Raw genomic sequence first — 25,723 nt, forward strand, 5'->3', positions numbered from 1 at the left:
AGGCCTCTGTTACCTCCTCCTTTTACGCTGTCACCTTTGCCTCCATCTCAAGGAAATTGTGTTCCACCTCTGGAAAAAGAAGAAGCCCATAAAATCACTAAGGTAGGTAAGTTTTTCAAAATTAGTAGTTGGATGGTGACAGGGTCAGTTCTACAGGAGGAAGGAAAGAAAGCATTCCATTTCTCATTATAGTCCACATAAGCTAGAAAGCATCCTCATTCTCCCTTCCCAGAGCTTGGGGGCTGGGAAGCTACATCTCTCATTCAAGTTCTAGTACCTACCTTAGGGTGAGTGAAATGATTCTTTAATGCTGCAACTTAAGCCTCCAGTGTATTTCCACCCAAGATATCATTAAGAATAATAATAAGAATCAATTTAGCCCGTCAGTCTTAAATGGCTTTTAGAAAGAGGTATTTACTAAGATGGTGCAGTAAGGACAGCTGGTATAAAAAATCTTCCCTGAGAATTTGTGACATTCTTTCCCTCAAATACATATACAGGCTAAGAAAAAGTGTTTTTAAACATAGAGAGCATATGGCAAAAAGGAAACACAGTTTCTGATTTCTGGAAGTCCTTTTCTCCTATTCATGAGGTACTAAGTTCCTCTTAAACATAATGAATATGTGTCCATTTATCCAGAGAAGACATTGCCACTAGCCATCCAAGTATACCTCTAGGGAAATGAAGAGAAGATGTAAACTAGTGTTGTCTCCATTCTGTGAGCCAATGTTGCTTTAAGGGTATGATGCTAGGACAGCAGTGGGAAAATGAGATTTCTTTTTTTTTTTTTAATTTTATTTTATTTAATAATAACTTTGTATTGACAGAATCCATGCCAGGATAATTTTTATACAACATTATCCCTTGCAATCACTTATGTTTCGTTTTTTCCCCTCCCTCCCTCCTCCCCCTCCCCAAGATGGCAAGCAGTCCTATATATGTTAAATATGTTGCAGTATATCCTAGATACAATACATATTTGCAGAACCGAACAGTTCTCCCGCTGCACAGGGAGAATTGGATTCAGAAGGTAAAAATAACTCGGGAAGAAAATCAAAAATGCAAATAGTTCACATTCATTTCCCAGTATTCCTTCTTTGGGTGTAGCTGTTTCTGTCCATCATTTATCCAATGAAACTCAGTTAAGTCTCTTTGTCAGAGAAATCCACTTCCATCAGAATGCATCCTCATACAATATCATTGTCGAAGTGTATAATGATCTCCTGGTTCTGCTCATCTCACTTAGCATCAGTCCATGTAGGCCTCTCCAAGCCTCTCTGTATTCATCCTGCTGGTCATTCCTTACAGAGCAATAATATTCCATAACATTCATATACTACAATTTACCCAGCCATTCTCCAATTGATGGGCATCCATTCGGGAAAATGAGATTTCCAAAACCTTCTGGATCCTTCAAAACTGAACTCCTTCTCTAGTCAAAAGCTAGAGCAGGGAAAAACATCTGACAAGGCTTCTCCCTTTCATCCCATCCTCAGAGATTTCCTTGTCAGGAGGATTCACCTAAAATTCCAGGTTTACTCCCAATTTCTGAATTCCTCTTTCTAACTAATTGAATGCTTCCATACATGATCCAGACATCATAGTGAAATCCTTTTGCCAATTGGAATAGTTTCACTTCACCAAATGCTTTTTTAAAAGTTTTCACACTTAGTCTAAGAGACTAAGATAGATTAGATTAATTAGTTGAGACATCTTACTACCAGAAGAGCCAAAATTTAAGTATGCCTTGAAAAACCAAGTTGCATCCATTGTCAGTGCATTTTTTATCCATAAGGCAAAGTAAATAGATATGGCAGAATTAAAAATTTGTTTCATAGTAAAATTATTCTAATATATGTTTATAATTATTCAAATTTAAAATGCACTTCCAGAGATTAAAGAAATGATATTAAAATTGCCCCAAAATATTGTGTCAGTTAACCTACCTCATCCTTCTAGGTATCAGGGTTAAAATGGAGTAGAGTGGTCTCTGCCCTAACTTGATATCACATTGAGTGCAAGCACTAGTGAAGCATGGAGATATTTGTTATAATTTAATACTATCAGACTAAATGGGTAACTGGGGAGAGATGATGATGATAATGAAATAGAAGAGTTCCCTTTTAAAAGGGTACTGGATCAGAGATGCTTTTTTCATTTAACTGATAGCTCTAAGATGGTTGAGAAATGAATGAATGTGCCTGGCTTTGCTAGACAGGAAAAAGGGTCTCAAAGATCTCATCACCTCCAAAATCCCTTACTTGTGACACTTCCTACACTGAAGTCAAGAAATACAAAAAAGAATAAACATTTCATTTAAGAGAAAGCTCCAGCAACATCAAAAGCTCTATCATTGTGTGATTGTCCCCTGCTTCCTGACATGCATCTTAGTAGCTTAGGTATGTGAGTTCGAATAGTTCCTGCTCTCTTCCTTTGAGTCAACTTCCTTTGGTTACTCTCTTATCTAAGAGCTTTCTCCTTTCTGGAACTTGAGAAGGTATTTCAGACACGGCCAAGGAAGAACCAAAACATAACAAATGGAGAATCATACAATTCTCCAAAGAGAGAAAGCTCTAAGGGCTCTCAGGACCTGCTCTAATACAGTTCTCATTTGAGAGATTTATCCTCTTTCCTTCCAATTTTTAACTTGTTCTGCATATAGAAGAAGCAAAATAAGGGCCCCCAAGATAAATTTATGCATGGTGGGAACATATGTGACATCCTTAACCAAAGATGCAAACTGGATAAGTTACTTAATCCTGTTTTCCTCAGTCTCATCTGTAAAAATAAGCTGGAGAAAGAAATGGCAAATGATTACAAAACCTTTGTCAAGAAAATCTCAAAAGAGATCACCAAGACTTAAACACAATCGAAAATGAATGAACATACACCTGTTAGAGTACTCTGTTTCTGGGAAGGACCTCTGTGTCTGGGAGCCAGGTCTACATTTAACTTCTCAATCTCTTGGTAATTTTCTCCCCATGAACTAAGAGCTGGATCTTTATATTCTTCCAACTCACATGTCTACTCCTAAGAATAACTGCTTTATACTCATGAATATTGAGTTGAGTTGGTTTTCCATGTTCTTCCTCAATCTGTGATGGGGTTAGCAGTAAAATTTCTGAGGTATCATAGCTAGAAATTTTTCCCTTTCATTGCTTTTCTGGACCTATTGAACTTTCAAGATATTCTGTCTTCCTGGAGTTGTGTCTAACTTCCATTTTCAGACTAGACATCTGTCAAAGTCAGCTATTTAGCACCCATGGAGAGCAGATATAGGTTCCACTTTGGTATATGGCTCTACATTTCCCTCAAAAAGGTTTTCCTCCCACAAGAGCTCACCCTCTGTGTCTTAAGCTTGTAAGGACTTGCTTCAAGTTTTCAGCATCATATTTTGTGAGAGAGATTAGTTTCCAATCCTCCCTTTCTGAGAAATTTTCTGTGACTTCCCTAACTAGTCCCTGCCAGCTTTGTAGAAACCAGGCAGAAGTGAATTCTGGTGGGAGTGAGAAGTGGGGGTATGCCTGGGGAAGGGAATGAGCATTTTTATAGTGTGTATTACCTGCCAGGAATTGTTTTTAGAACTTCACAAATAGTGTCTCTTTATCATTCTCACAACTATGCAAGGCAGGAGTTGTTATTATTCTCTTTTACACTTGAGGAAACTGAGGCAAATAGAGATTTACAAGGCTTGCCCAGCATCATTCACTAATATATCTGAAATAGGATTTGGACTCAGATCTTCCTGAAGTACATCACTCTATCCATTGTGCCACATAGCTCAAAAAGACCCAGGGAAATAACTAGAGGTCTAATGAGGAAGGAAATAGTGAATGTCCTGTCAGCTCTGCTATTGTCAAAGGTACAGCAGCTGTCCAGGTGGGTACCAGGAGCTCTCTTCAGTGGAACTAAGGTAGGAAAAAGAGTACAGTGATCACCTTGGGGTTTGGATTTCCTAGAGGAAAATAATTCATTATGGATTTTATACCTAATTGATTCAAGGCACTGTATATATTATTGAATGCCTCTTTTACTTTAGTCTCAGAATTTAGCATTGAAAAGAATCTTTTCACAAGTAGAAATCAATCTCACTGTGTGAGCTCTTGTGGCAGGTTATAGAGAGGATTCACCAACTCCAATAATTCAATGGACATTCTCAGGTCTAGCACTTTGCAGTATATAGCTCAAGTCCTACCCTCAGTCATGAGGGCTTCTGAAACATCCCTACCTTATCATGATCTCTGTCTTCTGCATTCTGATAGCATTAACTACATGTGTCATTCCTAAAATATACACAATATGCTGCCAGGAATTATTATTTAATTATTCAAACTGTTTTGGCTTGACAAATAGAAAGGTTCCCGAGGAAGGGAGGAAATTGCTTCTATGTCTGTTACAATGCAATATATGTTCAGGAAAGACGGGTTGAACAATTTAAGCAAATATGAAAGAGAGCTATTCAAAAGTAAGAAGAAAATTATAAAATAAATGAAAAAAGGCTTCAGGAAGTTGATCACAGTTGGGGGAAGTATAGCTATGTTCTGGAAAGCCAGCATGAACCAGGTAAATTTATAATCTAATGATAAATTGTTGGAAATATATTTCAAAGTGTTCTAGAGGTCCTTTTCATTAACATATATTAGTTAATTATTTAATTAATTCAACTTTTTTATACTTTTGGCTTTTTTGCTGAATAATATTTTATTTTTCTTAAAGAGATATAAAAATAACTTTTAACATTCTTTTTTTTTAATTTTGAGATCCACATTCTTCCCTTCCTCTCTCCCTGAGACAGTAAGCAATTTTATATGTTACTTATGTTCAATCAATCAAAATATATTTCCATATTAGCCATGTTTATGAAGGAAAGCACAGACCAAAAAAGAAAAATAAATAAATAAGGTTAAAAAAAAGTATGGTTTGATCTGCATTCAGCTTCCACCAGTTCTTCTCTAAAGGGTGAATAGCATTTTTTATCAAGGGTTCCTACACACTTCCTTGTAACATTGTATGACTGAAAATAGCTAAGTCATCCTCAGTTAATATTATAAAATATATTCTTATTAACATGTACAATAATCTCTAGTTCTGCTCATTTTACTTTATATCAGTTAAGTGTTTCCTTTTTTTCTGATATCTACTTGTTCATCATTTCTTATACCACAACAATATTCAGTTACAATCATATACCACAACTTGTTCAGTCATTCCCCAAATGATAAACATCCCCTCAATTTCCAATTCTTTGCTACCACAAAAAGAACTGCTTTAAATATTTTTATACAAATTGGTTCTTTTCTGTTTTAATTTTTAAATATCTTAAGGATACAGACCTAGTAGTGGTATTGAATTCTTCATACTTTTCAAACTGCTTTGCTTATCTAGCAGGAATCTAGAAATTAACTGTGGGGACAACTTAATTTAATAATGAAAAGTTTAAATTTAACTACTGATAACTACTCATTCACTTATCCTAACAAATCACCATTAATATCCTTAATATTCATCCATTCCATTTCATTTTAATTACTATTGCCATAGGACTGGCCCTCAAGATTGCTATTTATTTCCAGGAGCTTCCTACCAAGGCTTTCTTTGTTCACCTTCTCCTCTTTCAAAAATATCATTTATACAATCACCACTATAATGGAGTGATTTTAATTCTTCTGAACCCCATCATAATTTTTGGCTGATACAACCCTTCCACATGAAGGAAATATATGGAACAAATTACTTTGAGAAAATATAAAGCATGAAGGCACATTCTGTAGCTGCTTCAGGTCAGATAGCTCCCTTGTAGATTTGATTGACCATGGAGGCATTTTTAAAAGTCTATCACCTTCAGCTACTTCTTCTTCACCTCAGTTGCATTTGACAGAACTCAGTGACTTGTTTATGCTAGGCCAGACAATATTCTCATCTATTGTCTAGCCCAAGACAACTTAGGAGATCAGAAGTTCAGACTAAAACATGAGGTTGGAGGCTAGCCCTGAGTTCACATGGGGCCAACATAAATTGTAGGATTTGGTGGTGGCAGCAACAGCAGTAGTTTCAGAAGTTCTCAAGGAAGAGAGAGTAAGGGAATCAAGTAACTAGTCAGAAAAATAAATAGGGAACCCATATACCATAAGTAGATGTAGAAGCAAGCATTGTTTGGCAATCCCATTGTTTAAAATCACTTTTAGGCTGCAGTTCCAAGGTGAAGAGTGCTTGTAGTCTCAAGGCAACAGGGATCCAGAGAAGCCTTGTGACTAGAAAAGATCATGAGCCTTTCTGGAAAGGATCAGAGGACAGAACAGTACAATAATAACCACATCTTTCCTCAGATCACATCACTTTAGAAGCACTCAAAACTTCCAAGTCCCCAGAAGTAGTTCTGAGGCCAAGTGAAAGCACTTGAAGCTTTGGCCAATGTCTGCTCCCCCATCCCACCCCAATCATATCCCCAAAATAGAGCTTAACCTTGACATAAAGTCCAAAGTCAAGAAATAGATTAGAAAATGAACAAATCTCCAAAAAAAGAACCTGACCATAAAGACAGAATCACAGAAAAGAACAAGACATAACAGCAGAAGATACCCTCATAAAAAAAAAAAAAATGAGAATTGAATACAAATCCAACATGAATTCCTTAAAGAACTCTTTTAAAATAATTCTAAAATTTTAAAAATCATTTAATATTAGTAGAGGAAAAATTGGAAAAAAATAAATGAGTGGTAGAAGAAAATCATGAAAAAATTGCTTGATACAAGAGGCACAAAAATACTGAATAGTATATCGAAAAGTAGAATTGGTCAAATAGGAAAAGGGATACAAAACTTCACTGATTAAAATAACTCCTTAAAAAGGAATGTAAATGTAAAAAAAGGTTTTAAAAAGTTCACTTAAAAAATAATTTCTTTTAAATTCGAGTTGGCCAAGTGGAAGCTAATGAGCTCAGAAGACATCAAAAAAATAATAATAATAATAAAGCAAAATCAAAAGAAACAAATAGAAGAAAAACAAATTGGGGGAAAAACAGATTTAAAAATAGGTTAAGGAGAAATCATTTAGGAATTACTGAATTACCCAAAAGTCATGATCAAAAAAGTTGAAAGAACCCACCAATCTTCACCTGAAAGAAATCCCCAAATGAAAACTCAAATTTCTCCTATCAGAATTAGATAAATCTAATCATGGAATAAATAAGAAATAAGTTAAAATGTTGAATAGAATTTTCAAAAAAGTTAGATATGATAGACCCCTGAAAAAAATTGCATTGGAAGAGGAATATACTTTTTTTTCCACCTGTATGAGGGATCGTTACAAAAATTGACCATTTATTAAGGTATAAAAACCTGACAAATTAATGCAGAAAATTAGAATTATTAAATGTACCCTTTTCAGACCATAATGCAATAAAAAATTATATCCAATAAAAAACCATGGAATCATAAATTAAAAATTAATTGGAATCTGAGTAATCTATTCTTAAAGAATAAATGGAACAAAGAATAAATCTCACAAATAATCAATAATTTCATTTAAGAGAATAACAAAAATGAGGCAACATATCAAGATTTGTGGGACACAGCCAAAGTTTGCTGAAGAGAAAATTTATATCTCTTAAGAGCAAATCAATGAATTGAGTATGTCACTAACAATAACAAAACAATAAAAAGCTTAAAAAAAGAACAAATTAAAGATCCTCAACTAAACACCAAAACAAAAACCCTAAAAATCAAAGGAGAGTTTAATAAAATTGAAAGTTTAAAAAAGATATTGAACTAACTAATCTGGTTTTTTTGGAGGAAAAACAATAAAATAGACAAACCATTTGATTAATGAGAGAGACAGAGACAGAGGGGAAAAGAGAGGAAGGGAAGTAGGGAGGAAAGGATGGAAAAAAAGGTGGGAGAAAGGGAAGGAGAAGGAGAAAAAGAGGGAGGAGAAAGAGAGGGAGAGGGAGAGATTTAATATATGTTCATAGTTAACTTTTAAGGTCACTAAGCTAGGACTTCTCCTTTCTCTTTACTCATAATGCATAAATTAGTAAACTGCTAACAGATATTTTCTCAAAATGATAGTGAAAATCATTGGGGGTATTTTTCTGGTGATAAAACTCATTAGAAAGAGTTAACAAATAAGCAAGATTTAAAGAGACAAGAAAACTGTTGAGAGGAAGTGATCCCATTTTAACAAGCAGAGTAAGGTGGGGAAAGGGGGGGGGGGGAGTGGATAGCTAGAAAGGAGATAAAATTAACAGATTCTTGTGCAGCATTAAGTTTACAAATAGGTCATTTATTTAATGTGTCAATGAATCAGACTAGGCTCCAACTGCTCATAATTAAGTGCTTTTTGCCTACAGTTGGCTGGCCACTGGTATAGTATAAGTTAACTCCTGGTATCAAAAGTTCCAAGGTTTTAACTTGCCCCCAGGAAATTTCTACCTCTCATAATCCTTCAATTCCTTCTTCAAAATGGGAAACAAAAAACAAGAATTCTCATCATCCTTTTAAGGATGTGGGCTATATAGTGAATAAATATAAATAAATGCAAAGTGGATAAATTCAAGATAGGGGTAGCACTAGCGCCTGGAAGAAATAGAAAGCAAATAGAAAATGCTTCATGAGCTGCATTTTATCAGAAAAGAAAAATATTATAAATAGATATAAAAAAGAAATTTATCTCAGACAGGGGATAGTCATTATAAAGGTTCAGAATTGGAAGATGTTATACTATATAAGGAATAGAGAGAAGATTAGCCATCCTGGAACAGAGTGTGAAAGAAGTGATATACATTGAAAGTAGGGGAAATGATTTGGATTAGACATGAAGGGCTAAAACAGAGAAGTTTTATTTGAATTTAAAGGCAATAGGGAGCCACTAAAGTTGATTGAGTAGAGGAGTGACAAGATCAATTCGGAATTTAAGGCAAATCCCTTTATCAGTTATGTGGAGGATATACAGGAATGAGGAAAGCCTTGAGTCAGGGAGACTGGTTAGAATTCTGACCACTGCAATAATTTAGGAAATGGTTGATTAGGTTTGAATGAACTAAGGTGATGGCTATGTGAACAAATATGAGAGCTGTTGTAGAGAAAAAACAGTAATATTTGGAAACTTACTAGAAGTAAGGGAAGGTAGAATATAAAGTCTAATTGTCTTACCAAGACCTATAGGATATGGCTCAAGAAAATGTGAAAAACCAGAAAGGGCTTATATGGAGAAAGGTTTAGAAAGGTAGAAATGCTCAGAAAAATCTACTCTTCTTCCAGCAGGAATGGAGGTGTTGTCTACCCACATCCCCATTTCCTGAGCTCTTTACTTTTCCCTCATTCCAACAAATTTATTGCCCCTGCAAAGCCCTGTTCTCCCTCCCTCGTTGCAGGCCTTTTATGAAACAATAATAAGTGATATTTCTTTTTTGCATACTATTGTAATTTAATGCCTGTGCATCTCACCAAATATTTGGTCGCAGTTTCCCTTGGGTGTCACTTACCTGAAATTAAAGGGTTCATAAGATATATCAAACCATATGCTACCATCTGTGCCCATTAGACTCCAGAAACTTTCAGCATTTCAATTTTCCTTGTGATTGGTTTCAAACAAAGCTAAGAGTCTTAGGACCCTTGAAAGAATCTGCTGCCTAAGCAAACCCAAACCCATTTCTGAGTCCTAAAACAACAAACACTTGGCTAACTATTGCCACTAAAGTTCAAGTCAGTCCTGAAGAGTAATCATTACTGACAGCAGAATTATCCTCCTTCATAAAAAATAAGCAAGAGATGACTGGCACAAGCCAACTTAGTGCCTCTCTGGAGGCCTAAAAGAAATGTTTTCTCAAAATGGAGAAAACTGAATCATCTTAAGTCACTTATTTCTTAGTAACTATGTCTGATTTTGCCTAGGAAAAAAAAAAGGGGGGGGGAGATTAATACAAGACTATAAAATACCTTAACATGATTTTTTAAGAAATAAGGATTTTAGAATTTGAAAAGACAAAAACCAACAAAAATATCATAAAACATCAATCAATATATTTCCTCCAAGGACTAAGCCTTAATATTTACTAGTGGAGTCATTGGAATATTTGTATTTTATATAAAGTAATACACAGATCCAGTAAACCAGGAAGCTTAATCCTTTGATACTTACTGACTTGTTGATCCCAATCCTTTTACTGGGAGTGGCCCTAGATCCCAATACTAACAAATATTTATAGATTATAACACTTTTATATTGACAAAATAAGAGCAGGGTAGAATTGAAGCTGTGGGAAACTAGAAGACAGGATGAAAAGTGGAAGCAAGCTCTTGTTGGGAATGGGAGCAGCACCTGACAATCTGAGAATTCTTCCATAAAAGGTCAAAGACCAAGGCTATCAGGACTCAAATTCTCTCTCAAACTGGAGTTAACAAGGAAGATTCCTCTCTGGACCCACCTCCTTTGCACATATTGCCTCAGGTTGTATGTCTATCTGAGCTGATGGAATAGCTATGGGCTGGGAAGAGACTTCTATCTTTGACTTGAAAAGTGGGAATGGAAGTAGGCAAACTAAGGAAGGGAGAAAACACCTCCCTCCATCCCTGCTAGAGGAAAGGTAGATTTTCCTAAGGACATTTCTACCTTTATAAACCTGAGAATCTTTTCTTTCCCCCCCTCCACTGGCTTGTTTTACAAGCATTACCCAATTTGACTCCAGTGTGGTAGAATAAAGACAGGTTTTGGAATTAGAGAATATCGGGTTTAACCCTACCTTTTCTCATTTGTTTTCTTTTTGAGGTTGGGCTAGTCAAAAAACTAAAATCTGCCACAAGACAGCTAGGTGGAATGGTAGATAGACTGCCATGCCTGGAGTCAGGAAGACCTTAGTTCAAATGTGACCGCAAACATTTACTAGATACACTTAATCTCTGTTTTCTTCGTTTCTTCAGCTATAAAATAGGAAAAATAATTGTACCTACCTCACAGGTTATTGTGAAGATCAAATGAGATAATAATTATAAAATTCTTAGCACAGTGGCTGACACATAGTAAGTGCTACATAAATGTTAGTTATTATTATTTAAATGAAGGGGTCAGGCTACATGGCCTTTAAGATGCTTTTCTTGCTACATCTATTAACTATAGTTAACCATGGGGTTATAGCCTATGACTGCACACTTCCTGTCATGAATTGTCAGCATTTGGCAAGTCGAGGAATGTAGTAGATAGAAGCCACTTTGCTGGAAATGTAAAGAATAGCTAGTCTAGTGAAAAAAGTCAAGATTTAAAATCAAGCAACCTCAATCCAATCCCAACTGACTCTCATTTTCCTTCTCTGTGACTTAAGCTAAATCTTTAACCTCTTTGAACTCAGTTTCCTCATTTGTAAAAAATAGAATTGAGTCAATTTGTGAATGTGAGGTACACAAATGTAGTGAAATATTATTACCATATAAATGGCAACTATAAAGAAGCATGGGAAGACATGAACTGAAGCAAAGTGAAGTAAGCAAATTAGGAAAGCAATATGTCCAGAATGTAATAGAGCTATCTAATATAGATAGGGTTGAGTATATGGTATGTATAGATTTATGATGGAAGATCCTGGTCAAACCTAGCTCAGGGGAAACTGACATTCCATCTTGGTAGAGAATACAGAAAGTTAGCTTTACTACAAGTCACCTAGTAAGTGAGAAACAGGCAAGATTCACAACAGTCATGACTGGGAAATCATTTCTTTAATTCTCCTTTCTCCAGGATGACACGGATCAGATGACATCTATCTGTTATGCTTCAGCTGTTCTAATCTAATATTCATCTAGTCTAGGGATAAAATGAGCTTTTTTATTCCATCTTAAAAATTATTCCAACCTCCCCATCCCCTTTCTCTGCAGAATCACCATGGCAGCCCTGACTAAGTACCCTGAAAACTGGGGCACATTACAGTGGAACCTAGATCCGTGTTCTTTCTGCACATTCCCACTTCCACTTCGGCACCTCCAAATTCTCCAAAAATTTTCTGCTGACAGGTTCCAGCATTTGAGGGTGATGATGGGTTTTGTGTGTTTGAAAGCAATGCCATCACACACTATGTGAGCAATGAAGACCTTCGAGGTTCTACTCCAGAGGCAGCAGCCCAAATGATTTTTGCCGACAATGACTGTTCCTCTGGCCAGTACCTGCGTGCTCCCCACCCTTAACATCATGCATCACAGCAAGCAAGCCCCAGAGAATGTAAAAGAAGAAGTGAGATGAGTGTTGGGGATCATCCTTTCTGGTGAGGGAGCATATGACTGGATGACATCAGTTGTGTACACTTTTATAGCTGGCTAAGCAGGTCCCAGAGACAGCTTTCTGGCAGGCCTTTCCCAATACCAACTGCTGGGTTGCTCACCTGAATTCTCCTGCCTCAGTTCAGGGCTGTTTTGGGAAAAGTGAAGCTCTGTGAGAAGATTGCATAGTTTGATGCTAAAAAGTTTAAAGTTTACTGACAGGCAGCTTAAAAAGGAGACACTCCCCGAAAAGAGAAGAGACAACAAGAAGAGAAGTTGGAGTCCCAAGAAGAGTCGAAGGAAGAGAGGGTGACCGCAATCCCGCCCTGAGGAGTTGATGGTTGAATGCTAGCAGGTACTGGCTGCAGAGTCCAAGACAAAAGAACCCTTTGCGCACCTGCCCAAGAACGCCTTCATACTGGATGAATTTTTTAAAAAGTACTGCAACGAGAACACTCTTCAGGGAGCACTTCCACCTCGAAGGCTGGTCCCTATTGTACGCCGAGTACCGCTTCCCCAGGGAACTCAGCAAGATCTTCTTGAGTTGCAACCTCATCACTGGAATGTTCCAGCGCCTGGACAAGCTGAGGAAGAACTTTGCTCGTGTCATCCTTTTTGGTACCAACAAGAGCAGTTCCATTTCTGGAGTCCGGGGCCAGGAACTTAACCTCCTGCTCAATCCAGACTGACAGGTTGACTATGATTCCACTATATGGCATAAGCTGGACCCTGGCAGTAAAGACCCATGGCAGTAAGCTGAACTATGGACAATGATCAGACAGTAGTTCTGGAAAAGGACCTTCCAGCACGTGGGCAAATCCTTCAATTAGAGCAAGATCTTCAAGTGAACCTCCTCCCCTGCTACCGCAGTGCTGCCTGCTTCCTCCCCTCCGCTGCAGGAGGTGCAAATATTAAACAAAACTAAACATAACACACACACACACACACACACACACACACACAATTATTGATGATTTTTTATATCACTGTAGTTTTCCCCAATATATCTCCTTCTTTACCAAATGTCATCCCAAATAACAAATAGTATATTTAAGAAAAAGAAAAAAATCAGCATAACTGAACAAAACATCAAAAAAACTCTGAAAATACATCCAATGAGCAACAATTGTGGATCTCCCATCAATGTAAAGAAGTGGATTGGGAATGTCTTCTCACATCTTTCTTTTGAGCCATACTTATTCTTTTTATTCCTGTAACATTTTCTTTTGATTTTTTTGTATATGTAGTCATTCTTCCTGTTTACATTATTGCAATTATTGTGTACATGATACAGTGACCTTTTCAGGATTCAAAATAAAAGTCACATTCCTTCATTTCTCTAAAGCAAAGAGTAACAGTTTACTCTTGGCCTATCTAGCACTTTCCCCCCAAAAGTTGATTATAATTGAAACAATTTCAAATATCAAGCAAGCACATTTATCTGATCAAAACAGTAAATAGAAATTGAGGAAACTATACAGATTAAAGGAGTATTGGAAACTAAAATAAACTCTTTAATTTGAGAATGAAATAAAATCTCAACCATTCTGAGGGGAGAATTATCTTACTAGGGAAATTTGCTGTTACAAATTAACAGCAAATTATGAAAGCAATATGTCCAGAATGTGAGATAGCTATCTATTATAGATAGGGATGGCCAGTATGTGGTATGTATAGATGTATGATCTAAGATCTTGATCAAACCCAGCTCAAGGGAGACTGACATTCCATCTTGGTAGAGAATACAGAGGGTTAGCTGTACTCTATGTAGAGGCTAGGAATCAAGTAGTATAAAGGACTAGAGAGAAGTGGTGCTAGATTCTTCAGATGTCTATGACTCCAAAGAGATCTCCTGTCCACCATTCAAAAGTTTATGCCCAGCTTCTTGCTTAGTCAAACTCCTTTTAGCAGCCTCTCCATATACAGGCAGTGAAGTGGGCTCAGGCACCTCTCAGCTAATTGAGAGTCATGTCTCTGTCTCTGAACATAGTACACAGGTAACAAGGCTGTTTAGGGAACTTCTTCAAGCTGCTTTGGGGCAGAGATATTAAATGTTAGTTTCAAAGAAGAGATAAAAGAATATTTCCTTCCTTTCATTGTAGAAGTAGGAGTCCATAGATGAGGAACACTGCAAATAATGACAATATTCCTGAATGTTGGTAATTTTGCTGAATTGTTTTTGTTTTCATCTTTTTATTTACTGCTATAAAGAATGGCTCCTGGGGGAAGGAGGGAAAGGAAAGAATACTGTGGCAAATGAAGGTGATATAAAAACAAAAGATATTAATAAAATTGTGTTGTTATCTTTGTTTTAAATGAGGGCATTACACTAGATGACCTTCAGGATGCCTTACACATTTAAATCTTTGATCTAATGGTCTTCTCCCCTGCCATCACCATTTTTCCTGGTAATTTGCCAGCAATATTTTCCTGAAAATATTTCTCAATTACTGTCCCTTTTTCAGGCTCACAGATTCCTATTGCAACATCACTCCCTCCCACTAATTCAAGCACCCCTCTTCTTCACCCCCAGTGTAAACGTTAGGATTCAGACAACCAATCAAAATCACTAGCTTTGGGGGGATTCCTTCTGTTTACAAGATTAAATATCGTTTTGTGATGCTTTTTGGAAATGAGCACATTTGCTGTCATCATATTGCCTTTATTTTTTGTTTTATGCTAAAATTTCACTGTAACGTAAGATATTCAGCTATCTGGGCAGTCAATCAATAGTAAAAGTAAATGCAGTAAGTTTTAATTTGGCCTAATAGAAGAATCACAAATATACCCACTCCATTGGATGGTAGAATCTGATAATATCCCCTGCAGAATATGCTGTAGTAATTCAGCTATAAATTCTATTGACCAACAACTAGAAGGAACACAAATTATACTATTTTATGGTTGGTCCCATAACAGTCCATCTTTAATTCAATGTCTTTATTTTCTAATTTAAATAATTTGAGAAGTGGTTCCTCCAATAGAATCTAGCATAACCTTTTACATTGGTACTATTATAAATCTCTGTAGACTCACATTGTTATGCTGCCAAAAGTTCCCATTAAAGGGATAAAAACAGACATCAGTGAGTTGAGCTTATTAAAGTCTGTGTCGACCTGACCACTGTATAATTGGATGTGCCTGAAAGATTCTCTTGTTCTAATTTTCTGTGGTTCATCTATGAAACTTTGTAAGCAATGGGAAACATAGAAAGGAATATTTCCTCTGGGAGAAGCTGTGATCATTTGGAATCACAGAACCTTTGAGAAATATATAATTCTGTTTCACTTCTTCTAACATTTGGAGTCAAGAAGACCTGGATTCTCTAATATGGCCTCAGATACTTGCAAACTATGTGACCCAAGGCTTAACTTCTTAACCACTTAACCTATGTCTGTCTTGAGTTAATCACTTGAAAAATAGGCATAATAATATTTATCTTTTAAAGCTGGTTTAAGGATAAAATGAGATAATATTTGTAATATCCCTTGAAAATCTTAAAATACTATATAAATGCTAGTTGTTATTATTATCAATATTAGTTTTGGAATTAGAATCTGAGTCATAGCCCTGGACTATATAGAAAAAAAAAAAAACCTCCAGTGCCTCAACACTTATTTTTCTTACACACACAAACTATGTGTGTGTGTGTGTGTGTGTGTGTGTGTGTGTATGTGTGTGTGTGTAGTTTTGGAAGTATGATTCATCAGTTTGGTTTTCAATGGGTTTATTTTTCTCATTAAAATATTCAATTAAAATAATTTATTAAGCACTTGCAATATCTTCCTTAATGCCAGTAATTCCCTCTGGATTATCTCCAGTTTATCTTGTCTATATCTTGTTTGTACACATTGGTTTTCATGTTATCTCTCCCATTAAGATATAAGCTTCAAGATAGGAAAGACTCTTTTTTTGCTCTTTCTTTTTGTATCACCAGAGCTTAGCATAGTGCCTGTCACACATAGCAGGCACTTAACTAATCTTGTTGTTGACTAACTGTCTAGAAGCAGGATACTATGTCAGACACCATGGGGAATGCCAGGAAGATTCAGACATGATCTTTGCCTTTCCGTAATTTATAACTTCAAAGCAATGTTTCATTGTAATGATGTAGATAACTGAAAAATCACTTTGAGAGTTCAGAGGACAAAATCAGTTCCTGATAAAAACAATCAAAAAAAGTTTTATTGAGGTGACAACATTTAAGCTTAGCATGAAAGGACAGGTAGGAATAAAATGATTACCAAGTTACCTAAGACTTCAAAGTTGCCAACATTCTTTTAATTGCTCTATTTTCCTTCATATTTCTTGATCCTCTCTATTTCTGATCCTCATCTACTCTTATCCAGCTCCCTGCGAATACTCTGTTTATGGATCTTTATGTCATAGAGCTCTCCTGGTTTTCCATTTCCCTTCACATTCCCTAACTTCCAGCCAAATAGGATTATTCATTGTTTTCTCCAAACATGCTTTATATTTTCCTGCCTCCATAATTTGGGTCACATTTTTCTTTTTCTTTCTGCAAAGTATGCCTATTCTTCCTAGCTGTTATCAATCAACTGAAGCAAAGAGGTATGGGATATCATTAGGCCCACTATTCAAATGAGGAAACTGAGACAGTTAAGTGACTTGTCAAGGGAAAAATAGTTAGCAAGTATCTGAGCCCCGATTTGAAGCATTTATTGAATGCTTACTGGGCACTGTGTTAAGAAATGGGGATATAAAGATTAAGAATGAAACAAGACCTTACTACAAGAAGTTTATATTCTAATGGGAAGATAATATATATAGACATATAAGTATCTACATAATAATATACAACATGAACACAAGGCAATTGTGGAAGAGAAGGGTACTGGCAATGGAAGAATAAAGAGAGATTTCATGTCTTTAAATATGATGATATAAGAAGAGGCATTTAACCTATCTTCAAGAAAACCATATTTTAATAAGCAGATGTAAGGGATAAATGAATTTCAGGCATGTGGGACAGCTAGCTTAAATATAAAGGGATAGGAGATTGAATTTGGTTTTCTTGAAAATAGGTCTATAAACGCCTTGTGAATATTCCTATTCGGCTGGAAGTTAGGGAATATAAAAGGAAACAATGCGATTCTAGTTTGGTGACTGTGATGACTAGTAAATAGGCACAGATAGATATCTATTAGTAAATTTTCTGTGATTGTATGTCTGTGTTCATGGAAGAATGAGTTTTTGGGAAGACAGAAGGGATCATGATTGACCTTTTTTGAAAACAACATATGGAATAAATTAGAATGTGGCAAAAAATAGAAAAATCATCAGAAAGAATATGGTAATAATCTAGCACTAAATGAACAATAACAAATGCCAAATTGAAGGTAGTGACAGGAAGAATGGAGAAGAGGAAATAAATGAGTTATTTTTAATAGCAGACTATAATAGAGTGTTTTAAGTCACCAAAGCAATATATTGTCACTTGTGCCTCATAATAACCTTGTGACATATAGGTGTTACTGTTTTCAGTTTATATCTGTGGAAACTGAGTTTGTTTTTTTTTTTAATTATAACTTTTTATTTACAAAACATATACATGGGTAATTTTTCAACATTAACCCTTGCCTAACCTTCTGTTCCAACTTTTCCTCTCCTTCCCCTTACCTCTTCCCCTAGATGACTCCCTCCCAATACATGTTAAATATGTCAAAGTATATGTTAAATGTAATATATGCATACATATTTATACAGTTATCTTGCTGCACAAGAAAAATAGGATCTACAAAGAAAGAAAAAACCTGAGAAGGAAAACAAAAATGCAAGCAAACAATAACAGAAAGAGTGAAAATGCTATATTGTGGTCCACACTCATTTCCCATAGTTCTCTCTCTGGGTGTAGCTGATTCTCTTCATTATTAAACAATTGGAACTAGTTTGAATCATCTCATTGTTGAAGAGAGCCACATCATCAGAGGGAAACTGAGTTTTAAAGGCATAAAGTGACTTGCCAGTGCACCTGGTTAGTATCAGATACTTTATTTGGATCTTCATTTTTCTGAATCCAAATCCATTAGTCTATTCACTATATCAAACTGCTGTCTGAGAATAAATTTTTTTTAAATAAAATTTTATTTATAGCTTTTGTTTTAGACTGTGATGACCACATATTTAAAATCAGCCAGAGTCAGGAATTCAGGTTAAGGGAAAAATCTTCAATCTTTATTCTTTTTGAAGTGAAGGGGGATTGCCATAGCAATATGGGCAGCTGCGACAGGAAGCCAGCCAGCAGAGGTGAAGGGGGATTGCAGGTGAAGGGGGGTTGCAATAGCAATGGGAGCAGCTGTGTCAAGAAACCAGCCAGCAGTCTCTCTTTCCACTTCCCTTTCCACTCCCCTGCCTCCACCCACCAAAATCATCATTTCCTATACAACACATCAGGACTTGCACAAAGAGTGGGTGGGGGCCATTCTTTCTCCAAGCAAATATATTAATAGAATATGGTCCAATTACTATTTAGCCTCACGTGCTTGGGACCTCAGTACATCAACTCAAGCCTCAGCCCATTACATCAGGCAACCTACATTTCCTACCACTTGCTGTCCAAAAAAAAAAAAAAAAAAAAAAAAAAAAAAAAAAAAAACAAACAACTCACATGTGACAAAAGATTTTAGAAAGAAGAAGGGATGGGATGTTGATATAAATTAACCAACACATTGGGGGAAAAAAGTCTGAGATTATTCTGTATATGTATTGGTGTATATCACCACAACTCCCCAATCCCCAGACTTTCCAAAGAAGCAAGGAAGATGCCTTTTCATATGTTTTCTTCGAATTAAGCTTTGTTGTGATGACAGCATAGGATAGGTTTCATTGTTATCCTTTCTATTTACATTTCTGTGGTCATTACATATATGTGTGTGTATGTGTGTGTGTGTGTGTGTGTGTATGAAAGTTATTTCAGAGGTCAAAAATAGGATGATGCAATAGATTTAGAAGGTGAAGAAAAGAGAAGAATCAAAGAAACCACTGAGAATTTGATCACTGGTGAATAGGAGAATAGAGCTGTCATTTATAGCTATAGGGAACTTAGAAGACAGAACTGGTATATAGGGAAGGAAGGGGATAAATGATGGGTTCACTTTGGGGCATGTTGACTTTGAAGTGTTCATGGGTCTTTCATATACAGTATATATACATATCCATATATACTGAGAGAAAGAGAGAGAGAGAGAGAGAGAAAGAGAGAGGAGAGAGAGAGAGAGAACAGAGAGAGAGAGAGAGAACACACAGAGAGAGAGAGAGAGAGAGAGAGAGAGAGAGAGAGAGAGAGAGAGAGAGAGAGAGAAAGAGAGAGGAGAGAGAGAGAGAGAGAGAGCGCAGGATGTCAGTCTGGAGGTCAAAAGAGGTTGAAGCTTGAGTTATAGATTTGGGAGCAATCACTGAGAAGAAACTTCTCTTTTAATTTCAAGCTTAACAAAGCATTGGACCATTACTGAAGTAATATAAACACTGTAAATTCTCCAGTCCAATACTCTTCTGCAACACTAGATTTGCAAATCAATGAACTCTAATTTTCCCCTTCTAAGCCTGGGAAGATACCAGCTATTCATCTACCCAAGTGTAAGTATGAGTTTCATTTCTCTCCCTCCCACACCTCAACATACCACAGCTTACAAAATGAGCTGGCTACTTAAAAATGAAGAATGAGGGGCCAGAACACATGTATAAAATGTACAGAACTGATGTTTCTTGTCCCAAAGGTTCATGAGGGAGCTATCACATTCACCTTACTGTACATAATGGATCTATTTATTCTTCTTGTATTTAGCCCTTGACTATGTCAACTTTGGAGACTAAATAACCAAAGCACTAAACAATGAATGAATGACTCAATGAATGATAAAGTCATTATTAAGTGTCTATTATGTGTCAGGCAATGTGATTGAACAAGCTACAGGATAACAATGACAATGAGGAAAATGAAGACTGAATCTGAGAGCATCCTTCACAGGAAACATGCCAAGGGAAATTCAACTGATAAATTTGGGATTTATTTAGCACTTCTCAAGCAAAGAATACTACAAGTGTATTTACTAAAAGGGAAATGTGAGTTTACTACAGGTTAGTTCATCAAATGTAATGTGGGTCAAAATAATTTTTTTTAAATTAGGAAAAAAATGAATCATCCCTCAAAATGTGTTCGAAAGTTGAACAGGTCAAGAAAATTAGTCACATGATCGAAATCCAACTATAAGAGTGAATGTGCTTTTTCTTGTGGAAGCTAGGCACTGGGCATAATGAACAAAATATTAAACTTGGAGAAAAGAAAACAAGTTTGAATCAGATATTTAGTACACATTTGACCTTCGGCAAATCACTTAACCTCAACTGAAATGCATGTCTCATCATCTGTAAAATGGGAATGGTAGTATCTGTTTGCAAAACTTATTAAGAAGAAAAAAAAAAAGAGATACTGTATGTAAAGTGCTTTGCAAACCTTAAAGTATTGTATAAATGTAACTTCTTATTATATAGTAAATTACTTCTTTAAGTTCCAATTTTGGTCTACTTGTTTAACCAAAGTCCAGTAAAACAAAAGAATGCGGACAATCCATTTGCACTTTTTATGAAAGGACAAACCTACATTAAAAGGTTGTGGTATTTTTGTCTCACCTGATGTTATAATATGCAAAAGCAATCCCTTATCTGTTTTTTCTTCATTTCCTATTAGTATGTAAATGTAATCTATGAAAGTAGCTGCCTTTTTGAATTTCCTCTCATCTCTGAGATGCAAAGACTTTTTTTGTCCTTGTCTTTCTCCTAAAAAACAATAAAGATTCTCTGCAGGTCTTTGCCACATCTCCAGACTGATAACAGCAGCTTCTAACTGAGCCCTAAAGCACTGAACCTACATAAGACTCAATATAGGGAAAAAATGCTTGAGATTTATTTATGCATTAACTATTTAACATGCTATGGAGATCCACTGCTTCCAAAAAGTGACATAAGACAAAATGTTCCGTCCTCCTCTGCTGAACTAGTTTTAGTTACATACTTTTATTAAGGAGACTGTTTCTACTTTTAGGTCTGAATTAGAGAAGAATAAAGAGGTCTCATTTTATCAAAATGAAGTGGCACCTCAAATCATGATCTCTCCACTGTCTGTATGAAACAAACTCACAAAGCTATAAATTGTTAGAGCTAGAATGAATCAGAGCTTTCATCTAAGTTACATGCCCCTTTTTACATATGAGGGTGAGTTTAAGAGTTTTCAGACTTTGCAGGCTATGAAAGACCAGGAATGTGACTAGACAGATGGGAGAGATAATGACCTTGCTCAATGAGCATGACTTTGATGTATCTTCCCCACCCTCCTCACCTCCTACCATTCATCAGCATGGAATTGTAGAAGGGGTTTAGAACTACTAAGACTGAGGAACCCTAGAGCTATATTATAACTATTAAGCAAATAGTCTTTACATGGATAATCACTAAGGTCTCATCTGTCTTCTCTGAAAGCTATTTCAGAGATTAAAGTAGGTAGGTCTATAGAAAATTTGCCATAAACTAGAGTAAAATTATTCACAGAGACCCTAAGGTGAGCACGCTGTAATTTTTCCATTGACAGACAAGGGAGCCTATGGTTGCTCAGTACTTAGCTAGGAGTGTCTTTGTTTTGTTTCCCAAAGCACTTAGCATCTGGACCTGAGACTGTCCCATTGGCATTGAGATCTTTTTAGCCAAAATTCTGAATGAGACAAGTCCATAATCTGTGGAGTTCTTGTTCTTCTTTATAATAATAATATAGGATGATGGTTCTCTCTGGGTGAGAGGGTAGGTTTCTTGGGGAAGGTTTTTCTGGAGGCAGTCTTAGTTGCAGTTGAAAGTAATAATCACCCAAATGCAGCCAGTTGGTAAAAATACAAACGTTTATTTCTCCTTCCAAGTCTTGTCTCTTTCCTTGGGCCCGGATAGCTAGATTCTTAGAGGCCTATCTCTCTGCTTGGTTCCAAGAGCTCCCTCCAAATATCTCCAAATCCAAAGGTTTTGTCTTTCAGCCTCTGCCTCTGCTTTCTTCAGCCTCCAGCCAGCACAAAGATGGAATGAATGTCTTGTCTCCTTCACTTGGGGCTCGGCTAGCTTTCTGGTGGGTCTTTCAGCCTTCTGCCACCAGCCAGCCAAGTGGAAAATATTCTCATGAATCACTCTTTACTGGCTTATATATGACTTTTCTGAGAGAATGGGATGATGAGTTTTCTCCCATAGTGCTCTCTGGCCCTAAGAGCTTCAAGGGAGGTGTGAATTCAGATATCTCATACTAAACCCTGATATTTCCCAAACATGTGAACTCCAATGGGTAAAGGTGCAAACACAAGCATTGTATCAATTAGTTCTACTTAGTACCTTGTTTCAGGTTCTGGCCCAAAACATCTTCTTGTAAGAGCAGATCAATAATCTATCAACTCTAATGAGTTAGCAGTTTGTAAAGATTCTAACAATAATCTACAGATTAAATAATCTACCAGAAAAAGAAAGTTCCAAAGTTACATCCTATACCATGACACCTCTTGCTTTTCTACAAGAACTATTAAAATGTACTGCAAACTAAAGCCTTGAATTAAAAGAGTATTAAAGAAATCTCACAAAGAGATATTAGTGATAAATACTTCAGCTGAAATCAGAAGCCATTAACAGAATTTTTTTTTCATAATGGGAGAATTGGATGTGAGTTTAGTTTCCAAAATTAACAAAACTTAAATTAGAGAAATGCAGGGAAATGATACTTAAATAGGAGAGGTGAAATTAAAACCTGAGAAATAAAACCTAAAGGTGAAGGGAAGCAATAAATAAGAATAAGAAACTTGCTATTAGATCAAAAGGGATATATACATCAAATAAGATGACCACCAAGGGGAGATGTAATAAGGGGTGAAGACTCATGTGGGAAAATTAGGCATTCCAGATAGGCTATAATCTCTGTAGTATCCAGCCAATGGAGAAAATAGAAGGGATTTGAATTTGGGGGATAGGAAATAAAAAAAAATGTTTTTATACTTCAAAAGTATGATACTAGTTTAGACACTCTTGTTGCAAGAATATTTATGAGTCAATGAAGTTCTTGGCAAGGTGCTTGTTTCTCTCTAAACTATAATACAATTTTTTTTTCTTTTCCTGAGGCAATTGGGGTTCATGACTTGCCCAGTGTCACACCCCTAGGGGGTGTTATGTATCTGAGACCAGATTTGAACTCAAGTCCTCCTGATTTCAGGGCTGGTGTTATATCCAAACTAGCTGCCCCAAAGTGTTTGTTTCTTATACACAAGCCAAACCCTTGTGATGCTCTGCCAGGTGGCATTGATCAGAGACTCTATTCTGACTAATACTGTATGCATTGATGAGCAAGGGATTATGTGGGGATATTTTATCAGTACTTTTCTTATTCCTACTATTTCATTAAATTTCTTTTACTTGACATCTAGATCATATATTACAGTGTCAGACCAGGAAACAGGAAGACTTAGCTTCATGAGTTCAAATCTGTCCTCAGATATTTACTAGCCATATCAACCTGGGCAAATCATTTAGCTCCTTTGCCTTAGTTTCCTCATCTGAATAATGAGTTGGAGAAAAAATGGCAAACCATTTCAGAATCTTTGCCAAGAAAATGCCAAATACAGTCATGTATTGTCACATATGATTGAAAAACAACTGAAAAACAATTGAAATTTATCCTCTTTTTGACTTGTTGTCATTGTTGCTATTGCTATTGTTCATCTTTCATTTTCAAAGAGGACCAATGGCATTACCAAATATAAATTGAATTCAAGTGAGGCAGAACTGTGCAAAGTCATCAGTCTTCTTATCTTCTCCAGAAAGGACTCGTCTGAGTCCAGTGGCAACACAAAAACTGGCTGGTGATAGCCCAGCATGTAATGTATGAAATGTAATGAAAGGTCATACATTACCTTGGCCTTTCTAAATCAAGGATTTTTAGTAAGGAAAGGGGTTTTTAGCAATTAACAAGGCGAAAGACAAGTTCCCTAGAAGTAACTAGGAGGAAGATGCCATTAAGAGAAAGATGCCATGAGGTAGGAATATATCATTGACTGGCAGGCTAAATTCATAGAGAACTTTAACAGACTAATCCCAAAAGAGGTTAGCAGGGGGAAGGGAATTACATGGCAGGTAACCCTCAAAGAAATTTAGCACCCTAAAAGGAGTTAGCCAAGATCTACAGTATGAGCAGATCTTTTATAGGGGAAAATATAACCTCAAAGGTTTGACATCATAAATTGGCTTTTTGATTGCACACAGTAAAGGTGGAGTTTCTAAAGACTAGGGTGAGACAATAATCAAAATACCACATAAATAAAAGGTCTACTTAAGAAAAAAAGTCTCACTTTAAAAAAGGCTGCTTTAAAAAAAGGCTGAGATGATCTCATCTGTACCTACCCTGCTTACCTCTGGAGTATTGTAATCTTATCAGTTCTTTAGGATCTTTCTACTAAGACCCACCTGGCTACCTAGGACTTTATCATTAAGATTTCTTTATTTGGGAAACTCACCTGAAAGTTATGTGTATACTTTAGAACTACATATAAACAGATCCATTGAGCTGAAATGAATTGTCCCAAGATATAATATAAAATTAATGGCACAAAAGTTTGCCCTCATGTCTTGGACAAGCATTCTCTCATGTTGTTCTACCTTTGTTTGCCAAGAGTACTTTGTTTCTACCCCTCCCACCTTGGGTCTCTGACATATACAGACTTGACAAGCATATAAAGCTGTCAAATGCCAGGATAAGTTATATCTGCAATGTCTAATAAACTAGCAGGCTTTAACTGAAAAAGCATTTCATGAGCCTTTCCTCCTGAAAGTCTCTAAAGCCTGGCAATTAACAATTGTGTGTGGTAATTAATTTTTCTTTACTTCTCAGATACCCATGGAAGATTGTATTACTCAGGTTCAACAGATATGTACTTTGTACTTCATCTGGAGACCACAATAAACATACTCTCATTTGTCGTCTAATTTCACTGCCATGGAGGTTAATAGCTAAAAACTCTATATTATCCCAGCAAATTCTAAGACACCAAAAACAAACATACTATAGTTAATTAACATTTTTCTCTGCTCTTTCAGGGAGGTAGGGCAACCCAGCTTAAGACACTATGGTTGTTCCCTACAGTCACTTCTTCATTCAACAAATAGGTAAGAAAATTGAAAAACTACCATGGTTAACTACTTGTATTAGATTCTATGAGAGACATGATGATGAATAAGTCTTGGTTCTAGTCCACAAATATTAACAATGGAGTTGAGGAAGTCTGACTTTACACCTGAAAAGATAACTATGCGATATTATATATCTTATTATATCATAGTATAATTTGTTGTTCAATTATTTCAGTCCAATCTGATTCTTTTTTATTCTATTTGGGTTGGAGGAAACTGAGGCAAACAGGATTAAGTAACTTTGCCAGAGTCAAACTAATAAGTATCTG

At 36.2% G+C, this 25,723-nt stretch overlaps 1 pseudogene; it reads left to right on the forward strand.

Annotated features, from left to right (window-relative positions):
• The window catches only part of LOC127557190 (elongation factor 1-gamma-like), an 80,173-nt pseudogene extending 67,086 nt beyond the window's left edge, over positions 1-13,087 (forward strand).
• Positions 13,088-25,723: the final 12,636 nt, after the last annotated feature.

The sequence above is a fragment of the Antechinus flavipes genome, chromosome 3, assembly GCF_016432865.1.
Source record: "Antechinus flavipes isolate AdamAnt ecotype Samford, QLD, Australia chromosome 3, AdamAnt_v2, whole genome shotgun sequence".
NCBI lineage: Eukaryota > Metazoa > Chordata > Mammalia > Dasyuromorphia > Dasyuridae > Antechinus > Antechinus flavipes.